Consider the following 21428-nt stretch of genomic DNA (forward strand, 5'->3'; position numbering starts at 1 on the left):
ATGATCAAGCTGCTGTTGGATTTTTTGGATGAAGCCTTGCAAAGAGACCAGCCTGGAAATTCAACTGGCTTTTTTGATTCTGTACTTGGGAGATCAATCTAGCAATGGCCTGTCATGGTAACATGTTTGCCGAGCTCATAGCCTCAGAAATTTGTAAGGAGCAGAGTGAGTGCGAGCCCTTTCTTCTGCAACGTAGTTGATCTGCTCCATGAGTGAGCTCACGAGGCCTATGCAAGCAGTGGGAGAACACAGGCTAGAGATTTAACTGTACACAGGCTAGAGATTTAACTGTACCAGCTACCTGCCCTGTGGGTTGAACCCTTGGATTCCAATGGCTAACTGGTGGTTAGAGGGAACTAAGATAGAATCCAGAGACAGGCCAAGAGTCAGGGCTGGTGGCAGACAGGACATAGTTGAGGTTCAAAACTAAGGTCAGATCCAGGTGGTAAGCAAGAATAGGTTTAAGGTCAAGCTGAGATCACAACCGGAGAGACTGCCCAAGACAGGCAAGAGACAAAGGAACAAGTAAAGACAAGAGGGATACAGCAAAGTAAGACAGGACTCCAAGGACAAGGTAGGGAGACAAACCAAGGCAAGAAAGATGGGACAAGAGAAGGAACAGGACAAGGTGAAGTAAGGAAAGGCTGAACAAGACAAAGCTGGATGACTTGATGTGGCAATGCTGGATGAAGCAAGGCTGAAGAAGAGTGGATGAGGCAAGTCTGGAAAAGGCTGGATGGAATAGACACTGCACAATGCAAGAGGACTCTTTCCTGAGGCATCAGAAGGGTGTCTTGAGGCAGCCTTAAGTATGATCTGAGGCTGACGTCATCATGGAGCGTCCCGAGCTGGATTCTTGCCAAGGCTTATTTAAATGCAAGTGCACACCACACCCTTGTACCTAAGGAGGAAGGAGCAGGAGAATGGCATGGCCTTTGAGCCACACAGCATGGGAGCCACACAGTGTGGCCCTGGGAACAGAGAATGGTGTCCCTGTGCAAGTGGAATTAGCTGGCATTCGGGATGAGTCCAGCGGCCTTCCCACAAGCCGGGAATCCTAACAATTATGGAGATATTGCTGAAAATCCTCAATCCTACTGAAGCTGCTCATCCATGTTGGCAGGAATGATAGTGCTAGATTCCACACAAATCATATCAAAAGTGACTTCATGGCTCTAAGAGAGAGGGTAAAGGTGCACAGGTGATATTCTCCTCCATCCTCCTAGTCAAGGATAAAGGCCCAGGTAGAGAAGCCTACATTCTGCAGGTAAATGAATGGCTGCGTAGCGGAGAGTGTTTTTTTTCCTGGTCCATGAAATGATGATTCAGGGATTGCTGAGCCATGATGGGGTCCATCTGTCAAATAGTACGGTACATATCAGATCAATGGAAAAACAATGGACAGTGTTCATGAAATGTGACAAATCCAGCTACACAAATTGTGGTTTTTGTAAAGCTGATATGCTTGGTCCCTCCTGTCATAACTGATTTGGCAAAACACAGTCCATGTCGGGGGCTCATGTACCTCTTGCTTATTTAGATGTTGGATTCATATTAAAAATGAGACTTTGCTTTATCATGAACCTTTGGTTTGTTTACAAACTGGTACTCCTCACTGTTCTATATTACTTGATGTTAAAATGTGAAATGTGAAATATATACCCTTATCTATTGGTCGATATTGTTAGTTTTTAAGCTGTTGTTATATACCCCTATCTATTGGTTGATGTTGCTAGTTTTTAAGCCGTTGATACCCTCATTTTCTTGACAAGTTGTCTACCCCGACTGCTCCGATTTGCTATTTTTGAAACTGTTCATAATCCCGTTCATAGTGCTTAATCCAGTTTATAGTTCTATGTAAAGCCTGTTTGCTACTTTTAGCTCCATGTAAACCGATATGATGTTCCCCTACGAATGTCGGTCTATAAAAATGTTCAAATAAATAAATAACTTTTGGTCTAAGAACAAACCCTTACTGCACAGTGCTACATTTCTTCTTTGATTATATTTATAAAAAAATATTAAAGCAAAAGCACTACTAGGGTTACGAGGTAAGGAGGAGGCACTGCGGGTTAATCTGGAAAAAGGGACTGAAGCATCTGTTTATACCGGTGTAAGATACAGACCTCTGTCACAGAGAGGAGATGGATAGAGATTTAATAGAGGATACTCACAGAATTGCTATGTGGTACTGTTGCTGCTATGGAAATCCTACAGGATTGAACTTTTACTCCCTTGTTAACTGACTTGTACAGTGTGAATATTTTGGAAAGATGCAAGCAACAGTCAAGTCTATGCTTTAAATTTACAGAGGGGAATCTTCTAAATTCACTATGTAGACAAGTCCATACAACTAGACCTCTACTGCATCCTCTTTTTAAAACTCTTTTAATTTCATGCTTTTTTTAACTGAACTATTCTTACAAATCATCTGCCATTGATTGAGTTGCTAAACAGTCAACTAAACTTTTTTTTCTCAGCTTCAGATGTCAGAGAAAATTAGTTTTTAATATAAAAAATATATTAGATGATGAAGACTTTAACACTCACTGTGAATGACATGGTATCAAGGATAGCTGCACAGATAGCAGAATGTCACAGGTGTAATGAAAATTTCTGAAAGCCTAGTAGTCAGCGGCAGACAACTGCAGCTGTAGAAGAAGCCGTCTGCAACATAAAAATCCACTTTTGCTTGTGTTGTAGCAAACTCTGGAATCTCCTCCATTTTTATATTGCAGATATATTTTTTATTTATATATATTTATATTTTTAGGATAATTTATTTAGGGATGAATAAAGTCAGTGTTTCTATGAGTGCATGATGAAGTAAAAACTTCTGGATTGGTTAAGAGTGTTGGATGGTTTACCCTTTAAATTTATGAGTTTGGTGACAGCAGTAGAGTCATCCACCATCTGTTGAAAACCTGAGTTGAGTTATTTTCTGAGGGTATGAGTCCCATGGTAGTCTTTTTAATGTTGTGTGTATTTATATATATATATTTAGTAGTTTATATTGTGTTGTGCTTTTTTGTAGAAATCGTGAGTGAATCTCCATTGAAGGATGTTGAAACATTGTCAATATTGGGATAGCATTTTGAGCAATTGAGCATGAATGGAGTGAGTTATAAAGATAAGTAAAATTATATTTTTAATGGATATCACTAATGGAGAGGAATAATAAAAGTTTTTAAATTAAAAAAAAGATATAATTGCAATGGAGAAGGTACAGAGAAGGGCTACCAAAATAAGGGGAATGGAACAGCTTCCCTATGAGGAAAGACTAAAGAGGTTAGGACTTTTCAGCTTGGAGAAGAGACAGCTGAGGGGAGATATGATAGAGATGTTTAAAATCATGAGACGTCTAGAACGGGTAGATGTGAATCGGTTATTTACTCTTTCAGATAATAGAAAGACTAGGGGGCACTCCATGAAGTTAGCATGGGGCACATTTAAAACTAATCGGAGAAAGTTCTTTTTTACTCAACGCACAATTAAACTCTGGAATTTGTTGCCAGAGGATGTGGTTAGTGCAGTTAGTATAGCTGTGTTTAAAAAAGAATTGGATAAGTTCTTGGAGAAGTCCATTACCTGCTATTAATTGAGTTGACTTAGAAAATAGCCACTGCTATTAGCAATGGTAACATGGAATAGACTTAGTTTTTGGGTACTTACCAGGTTCTTATGGCCTGGATTGGCCACTGTTGGAAACAGGATGCTGGGCTTGATGGACCCTTGGTCTGACCCAGTATGGCATCTTCTTATGTTCTTATGTTTTTGGGAAAAGGTATATGACGTGAGCTCTGGTGCTTGGTTTATGATACTGGTTGAAGCCCATTGTGGGCAAGATCCTGTAGACTAAAAAGTGGAAGCACATTTACATCTGATACTATTTACTGAATTAAGTTGTTTTATAGTTAAGTTTAATCTCAAATATGTTTTCTTTGCATATTGAAGCATTATTTGAAGTTTTGCTCTGTTTTTTGTTTGAATTATGACCATATGAATGTAGGCCATGGGCAGCATGTTCCCTTCTTTGACTTTTGTTGTATAATCACAGCCAGGACTTGTTTTTTAAGTTTGTGTTGATCTGTTTGAGAGCATTTAGTTTATTTATATTTTTTTTAATAAAGGACCATACCCTTTCCTCTATGAGCATCCATTGCACTGACACTGCTGCATTGCAATTCATATTGGACTATGTTACACCAGGCCTTTTTTTGTTCTATGTGTGGCCCTTTGGCTCACTGATGTATGGGTATGCCCCAGGAACAATCCTCAGAGAGACCACTTGTGGTGCAGGCCGGGCTGTTATTGATCAATGTGAGGAAAGAGAGATATTCTGAGTGACCTGAAGGAGCAGCATCTGCTAAGATTTTTCTGAGTTAGCAATGCAACTCATAGGTGGCAGCTTAGTATGAGATGCCTCGACTGAAGAGCAGTGATCTGTTGGAAAATTGTAAGCGTGGAAAGAAGGAATACTATTTGAGAAGGCCTTTTGAAAGTTATAGGACAGTGAAAGGACCCAATGGAGAAATGGATCAAGCATTGTGTGATGTACTGGTTCTGAGGGCTCTCCCTCCAGAGCCTGAAAATTGGAGATCATTTCTTTTTGCTGCTATATCCCTCTGTGTGGAAGAAAGCACTATTAAAGTGTGAGTGCTCACTGACGATGCAGTTGTAGATGGAAGGCAGTCTAGGGCTGCTGCCTCATGCCAGGTCAACCAATTAGGCTGATCCAGTCTTGGTTTTGCCCCACAGGATGCATGAATTTGGGGTTTTGATTTTCCCAAATGAAACCAGAACTATAAATCTATGCATTCATGAGCAAAAACAGGACTGGATCAGCCAGTTCAGCTGACCTGAGGTGAAGTGTCAGTCCTAAGGCAGTTTGAAGTCAGTTACTTTTGAGTTTGATTAGAAGTAGAGATAGCTAGCAGAAAAACTATTTGTATGAAGACTGTGATAAGTAACTTTTTATTGAACAACTGGCAAGCAGGCTTCTTTAAACTATTCTCACTTGTCATACTGGTGCACAGGAAACTGAAGGTATCCTTTTCTCTGATTAATTTCAGATTGCTTAAAGATAAATACAGTTTTGGTTTTTTTTATTGCACAGATTTGTGCATTAGCTCAAACAAACCTGGCATTTATTTGGTTCCCGGTTTCTTTTCTTAAAGTCTTAAAACTATTTGCAATGGCTTAATAAATGACCTTTCCAGAAAGGCCAGGATGTGAGTGCATTACAGAGGGAATGGCCATGTTTGCTCAGTAAAGCTCCTGTAATCCATAAGACATCATCGGGCAATTAAAATGCGTACTTTGACAGGACTCAAGTTCATGATGTATGGATTAGTGCTCAGAATCACAAGGCTTCATGGAAGAAACCAGTTCAGCATTTTTAGGCACTGTATCAGACCGACTTAGTTTTTCCTTAACAAAATAAAGGTTATAATAAAAATATAAATTTTATAATGGTGCTCATGAACACATTGCAATTGAAATGAAGGAGGCAATTGCCTTAACTATTGTAACTGGCAGAGTATGTAATTCATTTGTATGCTGGAGCAGTTCAGCTGAAAAGATAAGTAGCTGTTAGTATTTAATAATCAATATCACAGTATCAGATACATTGTAGTTAAAGAAAATCAGTCGCTTATCTGTTATATATGGCAGATTATAAAAAGCATTTACATATTAAAGATTAATGGTGTTCTTGATGTGCTTTCATTTTGATTGGTCCAAGTATCTTTAAGTAAGGAGCCTTTCTCAGCATCTCTTGAACTAGTTGCCATGTTTCAGCCCTAATCGGGTGATTTGTACAATGTGTGAGTAGTAGGTTAAATCATTTTGTTTTTTGATGATTTTAAATATGGTAACTGCCTGTGCTTTTAAGATTTTGATTTTTTTAATATATTTTGCAGATATACAGTATCTGAGTAATCCCCGATAAAAGCAATAATTGTACCGAAACATGGATCATGCTGGGACGTCGTAATAGGATTACTCTTCAGAGTTTGAGTGTTAGAATGATACAGCACAGGAGATAAGTATTTTCATATATACATTTTTAAATGATGCTTTTTGGGAATCATTTAATAAACAAATAATAAAACATTTTTTTCTCTGCACATTGGATATTTATTTTGCAGGAATCTAGTATTCCATATCCACAGTTGTACGCTCACCTCAGTTAGCATTGATCTCTAGCCATCTCACCGTATTCCAAGGAAAGTGGCCATAGGTATGTAGACATTTGTCATTCTGATCAGAGGAAGCTGCTTTGTGAATGAGCCTGTCCAGGATCTAGTACACAGCAGAGGGCTGATTGTGGATAACTCCTTGGCAGGAAGTCAACTAAGACTCATCAACAAGAATAAGCATCTAGAACTATTCTAGTCTTTCAGGCTGCTGCTCATAACTCTAAACCATATTAATGTATAGGAAGGGACTATACTACTGAGGAAGGAGCACTTCCAAAATGGATATAACGTCTGACTTGCTTAGGGAAATGATCGAGATATTCTGGTTGATGATGTCATTTGAATATTGGTAAGCAGTTTGAAACCCAAACATTTCAATGCCTATAAATGAAAATGACTACTTCTCAGTAGACAAACAGAAAACAGAGTGATAGGCAAAGAAAGTTATCATTAGATCATCTCAATAAATATACTTATCTCACCAAAGAACCCCAGACAGATAAATCAACTGAAAGGTGATTTCTGTTTAGCACATTTTTAGACATTGCCCTATCAAACCAATCAATCATGATCAATGTAGTGAGGTGCAATAATCCAGTGATCTTCCATGAAAGAATTAGATGACTAGTAGGGATGTGAATCGTTTTCCATATCGTCTTAACGATAGAAATCGTGTGGCAGGGCAAGAAAATCGTCTTAGGCACGATTTTTTAGTTAAAAAATCGTTAAAAATCGTTTTTTCCGATTAGTGCGCACTAACTCGAGTTAGTGCGCACTAACTGGGAGTTAGTGCGCACTAACTGAAAATGATACAATTTGACACTTTTCAGGTCAGTTAAGGTCAGTTTAGGAATGAATATGTATTCCTATTGGCTGCCCTCTTATTTATTCATGTTACCAAGTTTCCTACTGACAGTATATGGGGGATGGGAAATGGAAACAGTTGGTAGCTTGACAAAACAAGTAATGTGATCAGTCAATGTGACTAGAACTTGTGCCCTAACCCTGATACCAGGGGTATTGTGATCTTCCTGCACACAGTGCCCTATCCCTATTAATACCAGGAGTGTTGTGATCTTCCTGCACACAGTGCCCTATCCCTAATACCAGGGGTGTTGTGATCTTCCTGCACACAGTGCCCTATTCCTGATACTGGGGGTGTTGTGATCTTCCTGCACACAGTGCCCTATTCCTGATACCGGGGGTGTTGTGATCTTCTTGCACACATCCCGATATCAGGGATAGGGCACTGCATGCAGGAAGATCACAACACTCCTGGTATTAATAGGGATAGGGCACTGCATGCAGGAAGATCACAACACCCCTGGTATTAATAGGGATAGGGCACTGCATGCAGGAAGATCACAACACCCCTGGTATCAGGGATAGGGCACTGTGTGCAGGAAGATCACAATACCCCGGAGGAGTGAGGGTCAGGCAGCTCCCCCCTGTCTGTGAAGCCAGCCTCTCACTAGTAATGCAGGGAGGGAGCTGTCTCAGACTTCACCATCCTCCCCCCCCCCCTTACCCACACACCATTCACTAGCTGGGACATGGGGGAAGTCAGGAGTGAGGGTCAGGCAGCTCCCCCCTGTCTGTGAAGCCAGCCTCTCACTAGTAATGCAGGGAGGGAGCTGTCTCAGACTTCACCATCCACCCCCCCCCCTCACCCACACACCATTCACTAGCTGGGACATGGGGGAAGTCAGGAGTGAGGGTCAGGCAGCTCCCCCCTGTCTGTGAAGCCAGCCTCTCACTAGTAATGCAGGGAGGGAGCTGTCTCAGACTTCACCATCCACCCCCCCCCTCACCCACACACCATTCACTAGCTGGGACATGGGGGAAGTCAGGAGTGAGGGTCAAGCAGCTCCCCCCTGTCTGTGAAGCCAGCCTCTCACTAGTAATGCAGGGAGGGAGCTGTCTCAGACTTCACCATCCTCCCCCCCCCCCCCTCACCCACACACCATTCACTAGCTGGGACATGGGGGAAGTCAGGAGTGAGGGTCAGGCAGCTCCCCCCTGTCTGTGAAGCCAGCCTCTCACTAGTAATGCAGGGAGGGAGCTGTCTCAGACTTCACCATCCTCCCCCCCCCCCCCTCCCCCACACACCATTCACTAGCTGGGACATGGGGGAAGTCAGGAGTGAGGGTCAGGCAGCTCCCCCCTGTCTGTGAAGCCAGCCTCTCACTAGTAATGCAGGGAGGGAGCTGTCTCAGACTTCACCATCCCCCCCCCCCCCCTCACCCACACACCATTCACTAGCTGGGACATGGGGGAAGTCAGGAGTGAGGGTCAGGCAGCTCCCCCCTGTCTGTGAAGCCAGCCTCTCACTAGTAATGCAGGGAGGGAGCTGTCTCAGACTTCACCATCCACCCCCCCCCCCCTCACCCACACACCATTCACTAGCTGGGACATGGGGGAAGTCAGGAGTGAGGGTCAGGCAGCTCCCCCCTGTCTGTGAAGCCAGCCTCTCACTAGTAATGCAGGGAGGGAGCTGTCTCAGACTTCACCATCCTCCCCCCCCCCCCCTCACCCACACACCATTCACTAGCTGGGACATGGGGGAAGTCAGGAGTGAGGGTCAGGCAGCTCCCCCCTGTCTGTGAAGCCAGCCTCTCACTAGTAATGCAGGGAGGGAGCTGTCTCAGACTTCACCATCCTCCCCCCCCCCCTCACCCACACACCATTCACTAGCTGGGACATGGGGGAAGTCAGGAGTGAGGGTCAGGCAGCTCCCCCCTGTCTGTGAAGCCAGCCTCTCACTAGTAATGCAGGGAGGGAGCTGTCTCAGACTTCACCATCCACCCCCCCCCCTCACCCACACACCATTCACTAGCTGGGACATGGGGGAAGTCAGGAGTGAGGGTCAGGCAGCTCCCCCCTGTCTGTGAAGCCAGCCTCTCACTAGTAATGCAGGGAGGGAGCTGTCTCAGACTTCACCATCCTCCCCCCCCCCCCCTCACCCACACACCATTCACTAGCTGGGACATGGGGGAAGTCAGGAGTGAGGGTCAGGCAGCTCCCCCCTGTCTGTGAAGCCAGCCTCTCACTAGTAATGCAGGGAGGGAGCTGTCTCAGACTTCACCATCCTCCCCCCCCCCCCCCTCACCCACACACCATTCACTAGCTGGGACATGGGGGAAGTCAGGAGTGAGGGTCAGGCAGCTCCCCCCTGTCTGTGAAGCCAGCCTCTCACTAGTAATGCAGGGAGGGAGCTGTCTCAGACTTCACCATCCACCCCCCCCCTCACCCACACACCATTCACTAGCTGGGACATGGGGGAAGTCAGGAGTGAGGGTCAGGCAGCTCCCCCCTGTCTGTGAAGCCAGCCTCTCACTAGTAATGCAGGGAGGGAGCTGTCTCAGACTTCACCATCCACCCCCCCCCCCTCACCCACACACCATTCACTAGCTGGGACATGGGGGAAGTCAGGAGTGAGGGTCAGGCAGCTCCCCCCTGTCTGTGAAGCCAGCCTCTCACTAGTAATGCAGGGAGGGAGCTGTCTCAGACTTCACCATCCTCCCCCCCCCCCCTCACCCACACACCATTCACTAGCTGGGACATGGGGGAAGTCAGGAGTGAGGGTCAGGCAGCTCCCCCCTGTCTGTGAAGCCAGCCTCTCACTAGTAATGCAGGGAGGGAGCTGTCTCAGACTTCACCATCCTCCCCCCCCCCCCTCACCCACACACCATTCACTAGCTGGGACATGGGGGAAGTCAGGAGTGAGGGTCAGGCAGCTCCCCCCTGTCTGTGAAGCCAGCCTCTCACTAGTAATGCAGGGAGGGAGCTGTCTCAGACTTCACCATCCACCCCCCCCCCTCACCCACACACCATTCACTAGCTGGGACATGGGGGAAGTCAGGAGTGAGGGTCAGGCAGCTCCCCCCTGTCTGTGAAGCCAGCCTCTCACTAGTAATGCAGGGAGGGAGCTGTCTCAGACTTCACCATCCACCCCCCCCCCTCACCCACACACCATTCACTAGCTGGGACATGGGGGAAGTCAGGAGTGAGGGTCAGGCAGCTCCCCCCTGTCTGTGAAGCCAGCCTCTCACTAGTAATGCAGGGAGGGAGCTGTCTCAGACTTCACCATCCTCCCCCCCCCCCCCCCTCACCCACACACCATTCACTAGCTGGGACATGGGGGAAGTCAGGAGTGAGGGTCAGGCAGCTCCCCCCTGTCTGTGAAGCCAGCCTCTCACTAGTAATGCAGGGAGGGAGCTGTCTCAGACTTCACCATCCTCCCCCCCCCCCCTCACCCACACACCATTCACTAGCTGGGACATGGGGGAAGTCAGGAGTGAGGGTCAGGCAGCTCCCCCCTGTCTGTGAAGCCAGCCTCTCACTAGTAATGCAGGGAGGGAGCTGTCTCAGACTTCACCATCCACCCCCCCCCCTCACCCACACACCATTCACTAGCTGGGACATGGGGGAAGTCAGGAGTGAGGGTCAGGCAGCTCCCCCCTGTCTGTGAAGCCAGCCTCTCACTAGTAATGCAGGGAGGGAGCTGTCTCAGACTTCACCATCCTCCCCCCCCCCTCACCCACACACCATTCACTAGCTGGGACATGGGGGAAGTCAGGAGTGAGGGTCAGGCAGCTCCCCCCTGTCTGTGAAGCCAGCCTCTCACTAGTAATGCAGGGAGGGAGCTGTCTCAGACTGGTATCAGGGTTAGGGCACTGTGTGCAGGAAGATCACAACACTCCTGGTATTAATAGGGATAGGGCACTGTAAGAGATGACTGTAGTAGATTGAATAAAGATCTGATGTTTCTGCTCTCCTCACACCAAACAAAAACAACACACAAGCAGAGAAGCCCTTCTTACAAAGCTGAGCTAGTGAGTTAAGTAGGAGGAAAAGTAAACATACTGGTGCCAGTGTGGCTACTTAAAAAATACACTTACCAACAATCAATTACATATATTTGAACTGTGTACAGTTCCAGCCAGGACCACCTTTCTAAAATGCACAGTGATTGGCAAATTCAACATGCACTAGCATTTCAGGTGCCTGCTAACAAAAATAATAAACAAACAAGTTCTAGTCACGTGAGTGCTGATCATTACATTACTTTTTTTGTCAAGCTTCCAACTGTTTCCATTTCACATCCCCCCAACCATATTGGTAACATCAATAGATAAGAGCACAGCCAGCCAATAGGAATACATACATACATATTCATTCCTAAGTGACCTTTACTGACCTGGGAAGTGTGAACACTTTGTTTCATTTTCTGTTGGTGTTCGTTAGTTTCCAGTTCCATTTCCCATCCCCCCAACCATCACCTCAGTGGTAACCTTGGTAACATCAATAGATAAGAGGGCAGCCAGCCAATAGGAACACATATTCATTCCTAACTGACCTTCAGTGACCTGGAAAGTGTTTATTTGTATCATTTTCAGTTAGTGCGCACTAAATCGAGTTAGTGCGCACTAACGGGGAGTTAGTGCGCACTAACTCGAGTTAGTGCGCACTAACACGATTTAACGATTTTTAACGATAAATCGTTAGAATTTCTATTGTATCGTGTTCTATAACGATTTAAGACGATATAAACATTATCGGACGATAATTTTAATCGTTGAAAAACGATTCACATCCCTAATGACTAGTATACAGAGAAGGCAATCTTCAAAGGGAATTAGCCAACTAGATCTCCAGGGTGAAAATTACACCCCGCAGAGTGACTATAAGTATATGCATATTTTCATAGTGCATATACTTTTGCTGGATGAAAAAGATGAGTTCCCGGGTTGTGTTTATGTAAAGGAGTAGACTACGTGCATCTAATTGAATTTTCAAACGTATGTGCACAGTTTCTCCTGTTTACTTTACCTGCAGATATAGTAGGTGCAAAGCAGGAGGGTATTTTTTTAACCTACATTAAGGAAAACACATTTTCAAAGACAAACCTGATAATAAAAAAAACCCCAAACCATAAGAATTGCCATGTTGGATCTGACCAGAGGTAAATGGAGTTCAGCATCCTCTCTCTGAAAGTGGCCAATCCGGGTTTCGGGAAAAGTACCCAGCAGATTCCAAAAAGTAGATCCAGTTCCTTGTTGCTCATTCCCAGGGACAAACGACAGCTTTCCTGAAGTCCACCTGGCTAATAATTATGGACTTTACCTCCAAAACATTCCCAATACCCTTTAAAAGCAAGCTATGCTGGATGCCTTGACCATATCCTCCAGCAACAAATTCTACAGTTTGACTGGACGCTGAGTGAAAACAACTTTCTCCGATTTGTGTTAAATCTTCTAGCTGCTAGTTTCATGCTCCCTAGTTCTAGTACTATTTAAAAGGGTAAATAAGTGTTCCTTATTCACCTGTTCTACCTCACTCATTATTTTATAAACCGCTGTAATATCTTGTCTCAGTTATCTCTTCTCCAAACTCAAAAGCCTTAACCTGTTTAGACTTTCTTCATAAGAGAGCCATTCCATCCCCTTTATCATTGTTGTTGCCCTTCTCTGTAGCTTTTCTAGTTCCGCTATATCTTTCTTGCGATGGGATGATCAGAAGTGCACACAATACTCAAGATATGGTCACACCATAGATCTATACAGAGGCATTATGATAATCACAGTTTTATTCTCCATTCCTTTTCAAATAATTTCTAACATCTATTTACTTTTTTAACCACTGCACACTGAGCTGAGGATTCCAATGTATTTTCCACAGTGACTCCAAAATCTTTTCCTGGGTGCTTTCTTCTAATATGGAGCCCAGCATTGTATACATATAGTTTGCATTATTTTTCTCCCTGTGTGTCACTTTTCACTTGTCCACATTCAATTTCATCTGCCATTTAGATGCCCAGGTCCCCAATCTTATAAGGCCCTTCTGCAGTCCCCCACAGTTTGCCTGTGTTTTAACTATTTTGAATATTTTGCTGTCATTCACAGATTTGATTACCTGAGTATCCTTTTTTCCAGATAGTTAATGAATAAATTAAACCCTGGTCTCAGTATGGTCCCTGAGGCACATCACTGTATATGTTTCTCCATTGGGAAAACTGACCATTTAGTCCTACTCTTTGCTTCTTGTCTTTTAACCAACTGCTAAGTGTCAGTAAGACATCACCTCCTATCTCATGACTTTTTAGTTATCTAAAGAATCTCTCATGAAGTACTTTATCACAACCTTCTGAAAATCCAAAAAAGTTATGTCAATTGGCTTACCTTTATCCATATACTTATTCAAGCTTTGAAATAGGTTATTGAGACATGACCTCCATTTGCAAATCCATACTGGCTCTTCCCCATTAAGCATTATTTATCTATATGACTTGTAATTTTGTTCTTAGTAATAGCTTCCACCATTTTACCTGGCACTGATGCCAGGATCTGTAATTACTTGGGCCATCTTTAGTACCCTTTTTGTAAATTGACATTATATTTGCTACCCTCCAGTCCTCAGTAGAGGCAGATTTGAATGATAGGTTACATAGGCGGTTGAGGGGCGCTTGCTGCCGGGCGCGGGCGAGCGGGGAGGCCTATTTCCATCTTGGGCCCCCGCAGTAATTTGATTTCCATCTTAAAAAAAAAAAAAGAAAAGGAACTGAGAGGGGAAGAAAACATCGGGAGGTGAGATGACATCGTGAGAGAGACCACGCCCCCTCCCACGACATCACTGAGAGCTTCGTCGGCGGTTGAGGGGCGCCTTGCCGCTGGGTGCAGGCGAGCGGGGAGGCCTATTTCCATCTTGGGCCCCCGCAGTAACTTGATTTCCATCTTAAAAAACAAAAAAAAAAGAAAAGGAACTGAGAGGGGAAGAAAACATCGGGAGGTGAGATGACATCGTGAGAGAGACCACGCCCCCTCCCACGACATCACTGAGAGCTTCGTCGGCGGTTGAGGGGCGCCTTGCCGCTGGGCGCAGGCGAGCGGGGAGGCCTATTTCCATCTTGGGCCCCCGCAGTAACTTGATTTCCATCTTAAAAAACAAAAAAAAAAGAAAAGGAACTGAGAGGGGAAGAAAACATCGGGAGGTGAGATGACATCGTGAGAGAGACCACGCCCCCTCCCACGACATCACTGAGAGCTTCGGCGGTTGAGGGGCGCCTTGCCGCTGGGCGCAGGCAAGCGGGGAGGCCTATTTCCATCTTGGGCCCCCGCAGTAACTTGATTTCCATCTTAAAAAACAAAAAAAAAAGAAAAGGAACTGAGAGGGGAAGAAAACATCGGGAAGTGAGATGACATCACGAGAAAGAGAGAGACCACGCCCCCTCCCACGACATCACTGAGAGCTTCGTCGGTGGTTGAAAAGCGCCTCACCACCAGGCGTTGCGCGACAAAGGGGTGCGACAAAGGGGTTCCCTTTGTCGCACCCCTTCATGCAATCCTTGGTGCCTCATTTAATATTCTTTGTTTGTACATTTTCTGTTATCTAACCTTTTTCCCAAGTTATGTACCCTTTTGGCTTGTTAACAAGTTTAATTTTAATTGTTCATTGTATCAGACTATGGAATTATTCTCCAGCTGTTTTTGTTTTATGTAAACCGGTATGATTTACATTTAATGTAATAATGTTGGTATATAAAAATTAAAAATAAATAAATATTATTCGTAGGAGCTCTACAATTTCATATTTGAGTTCCTTTAGAACTCTGGCACAAGTGCCATCAGGTCCCAGTGATTTGCTATTTAGGGTACTTGCCAGATTCTTATGGCCTGGATTGACCACTGTTGGAAACAGGATGCTGGGCTTGATGGACCCTTGGTCTAACCCAGTAAGGCATGTTCTTATGTAGTCTGCAAGTTTGCTCTAGCACATCTTCTAGATTCTCACTGATTTGATTCAGTTCTTTTGAACCATCACCTACAAAGAATGGTTCAGGTATGGTATCTCTCCAAATTCCTGCTTAGTAAAGACTGAAGCAAAATATTTAGTTAGTTTTTCTACTATGGCCTTATCCTTCCAATGTGCCTCTTTTACTAATAGCTCAGTTGATTCCCTCATAGTTCTTTTTGTTTTTAGTGTATTTGAAAAAGTTTTTATTAGCTTTTTTGAACATTTTCTTTATGATTTCATGTTACATAAATTAAAGATAATGTTGAAACAGAAATGAACAGAGCTTCAAGAAATAGACTATTAACAAAATGACATAAACGGAAAATAAAGAGAAAATCACAGCTCAATATCAAGATCATTATAATGGGAAGATTCAAAATCAATATCCACAAGGAAAAATCTCACAACTTATTATTAGCTTTTGCTTATTTGGTAATCCTCTCCTCATATTCTCTCTGGGCCTGATTTATTAATGTTTTACAGTGCTTATGTGTCTTCTTATTTTCTTCATTAGGTCCTGCTTTCATTTTTTTTTTACCTTTTTGGCTTTGATAGTGTTGTGAGCACAGATGGACACTCAAGAGCATGAGCCCCTGTGCCGTGGCATCACCTGCCCAACCCCGGGGCTGGCTGTGGTCCACGCTGCTGGCTGGTGAATGCATCTGGGCATGGGCTTACTGGAACTGGAATACTGATGTCTTGGAACATGGCTTAAACTTGGAACATAAATTGAAGGCCTTGCTAAACCTTCACGCACAGGAAGTGAGACCCAGCAATGCAATGCTGATCTCTGGTGCAGCCCTCCGGCCACTCTGAAAGCTCTTTTGGACTTGATGCTTGGGAATGGCTTGAGCATCAGGAGAGATGAAGACAAGGACTGAAGATGACTCTGGAGATGAGGACGTGACAAAGGTATTGAAGACTTGGTCGAGACAAAGACACTTAGAAGGTCTGGCACCGCTGCATGCCCTACACAACCCAAGGGCTGGTTGTGGACCATGACAATTGCAACGCAGCCATTGGGCTCAGGCCAAAGTGGAAGCTGGAACAAGACTCCAAAGACTGGGAACTGGATTCAGGAAGTTGGATTCAGGAGCCTGGACTCAGATTCAGGCTCAGACTTTAAAAACAAGGGAGGACTTCCAAAGACTTAAACCAGCAATGAAGACTCTGAATAGGACACAGACCAGGAACAGGACTCAGAAGACTCAGGAACCAGGAACACAATGAGACCAAGAGCGAAGTCGTGGATTCAAGAACCAAGATGCTGAAGATAGGAACCAGGAACTGATGAGAGTCCAGGAACATCTAACGAGGAACAGCAAAAACCTTGAAGGTGCTAGCAAACCATTGTGAAGGCCCAGAGCAAAGACTGAAGAGCCATGGATGGAATTTCATTCCATTAGAGATTCCAATTTATTTCTGACAGAATGTGCATCCTATTTGACTCTATGGCATCCCTAGCATATAGTGCCACTTCTTTCTGCATTGTCATTTCGATATACTTTGTACCCTGCTATCAATACATCCCATTGGTTGTCCTTTTTCCAGAAGGTCTCTGAGATGTCTCATGTTTAATATCTTCATCTAGTACCATACACTCTAATTCTCCCATCTTATTTTTTAGACTTCTGGAATTTGCATACAGAGACCTAAACACCTTCTTTTTATTCTTTTTCACAACCCACTTACTTGAAGTTGATTCAGATAATTTGAAATTAGTTTTTCCATATTCTTACTGTCAGACCAAATTTCCCTTTTTTAATTGTATCCTTTGAGGGTATCCTGATCCAGACCATGCATTTCTGAGCAGCTGTTGGCATTCCCCTATTATCTAACTGCAGTCTGCTCTGACAGCAACATTGTTAGAGCAATGCTGAAAGCTGCTGGCAATGAATAAGACTGTACTGCACTTCCAGCTTGGGTTTGGGGGAAGTTGGAAGGTGGGGATGATAGGATAGAGGTTGCAGGTGGGTGGATGGGGAAGCTGGGGCAGGGGCAAGAGGGAGCTCAGTGTTTTTCCATTGCATATTGTGGAGGGGGGCTGGCTTTGAGTTGCTATGGTCTGCATCTATTTTTTTTTATTTTGGGAGTTAAGGGGGTTTGGGAAGGAGATCATGTGCTAGTCTACACATATCTTAACATATTTTTGGGGGTGGGGCCTGACCTGAAGGCCTGTAAGATTATTATTTTTTTTTAGTTACCTGGCTATATTCAGAATATATCTGGTTTAATGTTATCTAACCAAGTTACCCAGGTAACTTTTGGCAAGTATACTCTTTTTTTGTTCAACAAAGAAAAATAAGCAGTAATCATACAGAAATACAAAGAAAGAAAATCAATAAAAGAAGAAAAATGGTCAAGAGAATGGCATAATAATTTTAGCAATAGCAAGCATATCAAATGTGGCTGGCAGGTGATGAAGAAAGAATCACAAAGTAGTCATAAAGGTTTCCACAACACAGTCCAAGAGGACAAATGTCAAAATTTAACAGCATCCGCCTTTTCATATTTACAATACATGCAGACTATGTTCCACCAGTAAGGTTCACTCAGTAAATCACTATTCTTCCAAAAAGACAAAATCAATTTAACAGTAACAGCAAATAGAAAATTTAAGAGCTTCCTGTGTGGATCAGAGAGGAAAAAAGAGAGAGCCGAAGATTGAAGTATAACTGTTTGATATGTGAACTGACATTGTAAATTCAATATACAGGAGATAATACTCCACAATTTTTTCCAAAGTTGTTGAACAATTGGACAAAAAAATAACATATGAGATAAATTTTGGAGATGCATGTGACCAGGAACAATGGTTAGGGAGTAGGCCAGTCTGATATAGCTTCCATGGGGTCCACACTGCTCTGTGCATAATAAAGAATGAAGATTGGGTTAAACTGGACGATAGTGAAATACGTAATGAAGAACCAATCGACCTTCTCATCTGGACAATCAACTTCAGTAAGTCACATGTTCTGTAAACCTTTTAAAACTGGAAATGTTGTCATTTTTATAGACTTGTGAAACCTATAAGCTAAATAACCCAAGGGACCATAATCACAGTATAATACCAACAGTCTTGGAAGATTCTGTAAAATGCACTTGGAGAAAAAATCTTTGTCCAAGGCAATCCCTCAATTATAACCAATAGAAGAAATGGGATTTGGGTAGGGAAAACTGACACATCAGATGATAAAAAGAAAGCAATCTGTGGTCTTTCTGTAAGGAATCCAGAAACCAAATCCCCTGTCTTACCATACCTTCCAATTTAAACATTTACCCACAAGCTGATGCAGAATTGTCTTTTTACTTTTCTTTTTTTTCCTTTGCTCAAGAGTTGGCTATTTTTCTATGTATTTCACTGACCAGTTTACAACGGCCATCAGGTTTTCTTAGTGCTGCTGTGCATGCTGAAGTTATATTGTGCTGTTTACTCATGAAGAATGGCTACCATTTCTGACAGTCTTGTGGTTACATTGAATGTTAATGGTCTTTCCCACCCAATGGTTACACAAGGGTATTACTGGATGTCAGATTTTCTGCATATTTCGGATAATCCCAGATGGCTAAATATTGAGCATTGTTTGGTCTCTCCCTTTCCTATTGCAGCTTTACCTGGCATGACCTTCCCACACATACTAAAGGATAACCTAATACTTTGTTCAACTCAGAGCATACTCAGAATTTGTTCAGGCATTAGCCTCTTTTTTCCCTAAATGGAAATTTTCTGAATTGGCCACAAATTCTGAGTATGCTCTGAGTTGAACAAAGTATTGGGTTATCCTTTAGTATGTGTGGGAAGGTCATGCCAGGTAAAGCTGCAATAGGAAAGGGAGAGACCAAAAAATGCTCAATATTTAGCCATCTGGGATTATCCGAAATATGCAGAAAATCTGACATCCAGTAATACCCTTGTGTAACCATTGGGTGGGAAAGACCATTAACATTCAATGTAACCACAAGACTGTCAGAAATGGTAGCCATTCTTCATGAGTAAACAGCACAATATAACTTCAGCATGCACAGCAGCACTAAGAAAACCTGATGGCCGTTGTAAACTGGTCAGTGAAATACATAGAAAAATAGCCAACTCTTGAGCAAAGGAAAAAAAAGAAAAGTAAAAAGACAATTCTGCATCAGCAAAAAGAAGATAAAAAATGGACCCATAAGAATGGGATTAGCTATGCTCAAACAATATGGGCCTCTGGCAGAAGCATTGCCACCCAAGATCCAGTTCCAGTCATGGTGAATACATCACCTGGAGAAACAGTTAAGCAAGTGAACATTTAACCAAACATTAAAGAATGAATTACCACAAATCCTTAGAACAAAATATGGCACAATTATGTAAAGAACAATGTATACAATTCAAACTTCATCTTATGATGACATTGGAGCAGAAAGAAATTGAAAAGATCATATCATGAAAATCTCAAGCGATCATCGCCTGAGTAGGCTCTAATGTGGATAAGAAGGAGTCCAAATCATCCAGAAAGTCAAATAACTGAGTCTTGTTGTGGCAGGTAACGCTCATTCTGGCCAGATATAGAAGGCCATAGAGGGCCCCAAGAGCCAGAAATGCTTTCCTCTTCATCATGGTGGTCTTAGTGAAGTTCAGCCAAACAGCAGGGCGTGTTCTTTATAAGAGATGGAAGCCTTGGAAAGAGCCACGGAGAGGATTTCCAAAACTTGTGTGTACCGAAGCAATTTGAAGATCACCGGCCTCGGGCAATGGGAATTGGTAAAGGGCTGCAAAGAAACCTGATGAGCCCTTTCAGTTTCCAAGGGAAAGGCAAACTGGATGAGAAGACAACAGGAATCAAGGAGGCAAGGAAACCAAGCATATCTGAGCCTTCCATCCCTTCAGGGATTCCTATTGTTCTAATGTTGTTCCAGTGATTCTGGTTAGCCAGGTCCTCCAAGTCCTTTTGCAACTGTTCGACCTTGCACATAAGAAGTGGTAGGACCACCATTGTAGTGGCCAGTGATGCATTTTGTTGCTCAAGGGCCTCAAGACCATCCTGAAATGCTGTCACTCATTGAGAAAGAGCGGAAACCTCACTTTTAATCACAGCGGTGTCATCCATTGTAGACTGGAGCATAAGCTTCAGTTATTTAAGCTCCTCTAACACCAAATCCACTGACACCTTAGTTTTAGATTACACCGTCCTTTCTGGAGTCAGGGAGTTCTACTTAGAATACTTGATTCCCACAGTGATGGCCAATGCAGCCTCAATTTTTCCAGATTTAAGACCTGACATCCAAGAAAGGTATGATAGTGGCTGTAAACGTGTAGAAATCAGACCAGAAATAGGTAGTTTACTGATTCTGTCAAAGATCCTGGAGAAACAAGAGATCAGGTGGCCATCTTTTAGCTGTGCTAGAGCACCCCCCAGGCAAGTATATTCAGTGGGAAACTTGTCCCATTGAATGGGTCATCTCCAAGAGATTCAAAGATAGTTGCAGTCATGTTGGCTGAAGTCTTTGTCTTTATGAGCTGAGGATTTCGTTATTCCTGGCATCTTCCAGATCCCAGAAACTAGAAACATCTTTGATTGCAGAATCACTCAGTTCCATTCCCTGCAATAAAAGTTATTACAGTTCTCTAGGCCAGTGGTTCTCAACCAGCGTGCCACAAAAAAATTGACATAGCAAGCCTATGCTTTAACAGCCACAGGTGCTTGCTGCTTGAGGAGAGTGCAGAGTAAGGAGCTGGTACTTAAAAAAATTCCTCATCACTGCTCCCTGTTGCTCTTTTCCCCTCAACTTTGCAACATTTCTGGCTTGGACTGGTGGTGACGGTGATTACCAGACATGCTGTATCCTGCTCCCCTCCCTCCCCACTTCTTGGAGTTTGTTTTTCTCTGTATGCGTGTTTATAATTTATGCTCTTTTATTCTGTATTGGATAAGAGTCCGTCTGCATTCTGACGGAGGTGAGGGATTCTGCTAACTAGGATGTAGATTCTGTGTAGGAATCCATCCAGAGCAGTCTGGTTTTCTTTGTTTTTCCAATCGTAAGCGCATTGTGTTCTATATTTGCAGTCTTGCTTTTTCATGGGTAAGGTTGTTGCTGTTCAAGTCGTGGGTGTCAGTACTCTTATGGGGTGGCTGGTATGGTATATAGGGGTTGATTTTCAAAGGAGCCCGGGCGTATCCATGTGCATGCGGTTCCTGGCGCGCCCATGGGCATGGCTGTTTTATAACATGCGAGCGTTGGCACGCGCATTATAAAATACGATATCCACGCACACGTGTGGCGTATTTTAACATCCACACGCGCATGTGCTGGTGGATGGCTTCCTCCACGTGCGGGGGGGGGGGGGGGGATTTTAAAAGCCCACATGCAGCGACGCAATTTCCCCCAGTTCCCTCCCAGTCCGCTCCAATTCCCTCTCAGTCCGCTCCTTAATTGGGGTGGACTGCGAGAGAACTT

This window comes from Rhinatrema bivittatum, chromosome 17, assembly GCF_901001135.1.
Source record: "Rhinatrema bivittatum chromosome 17, aRhiBiv1.1, whole genome shotgun sequence".
Lineage (NCBI taxonomy): Eukaryota > Metazoa > Chordata > Amphibia > Gymnophiona > Rhinatrematidae > Rhinatrema > Rhinatrema bivittatum.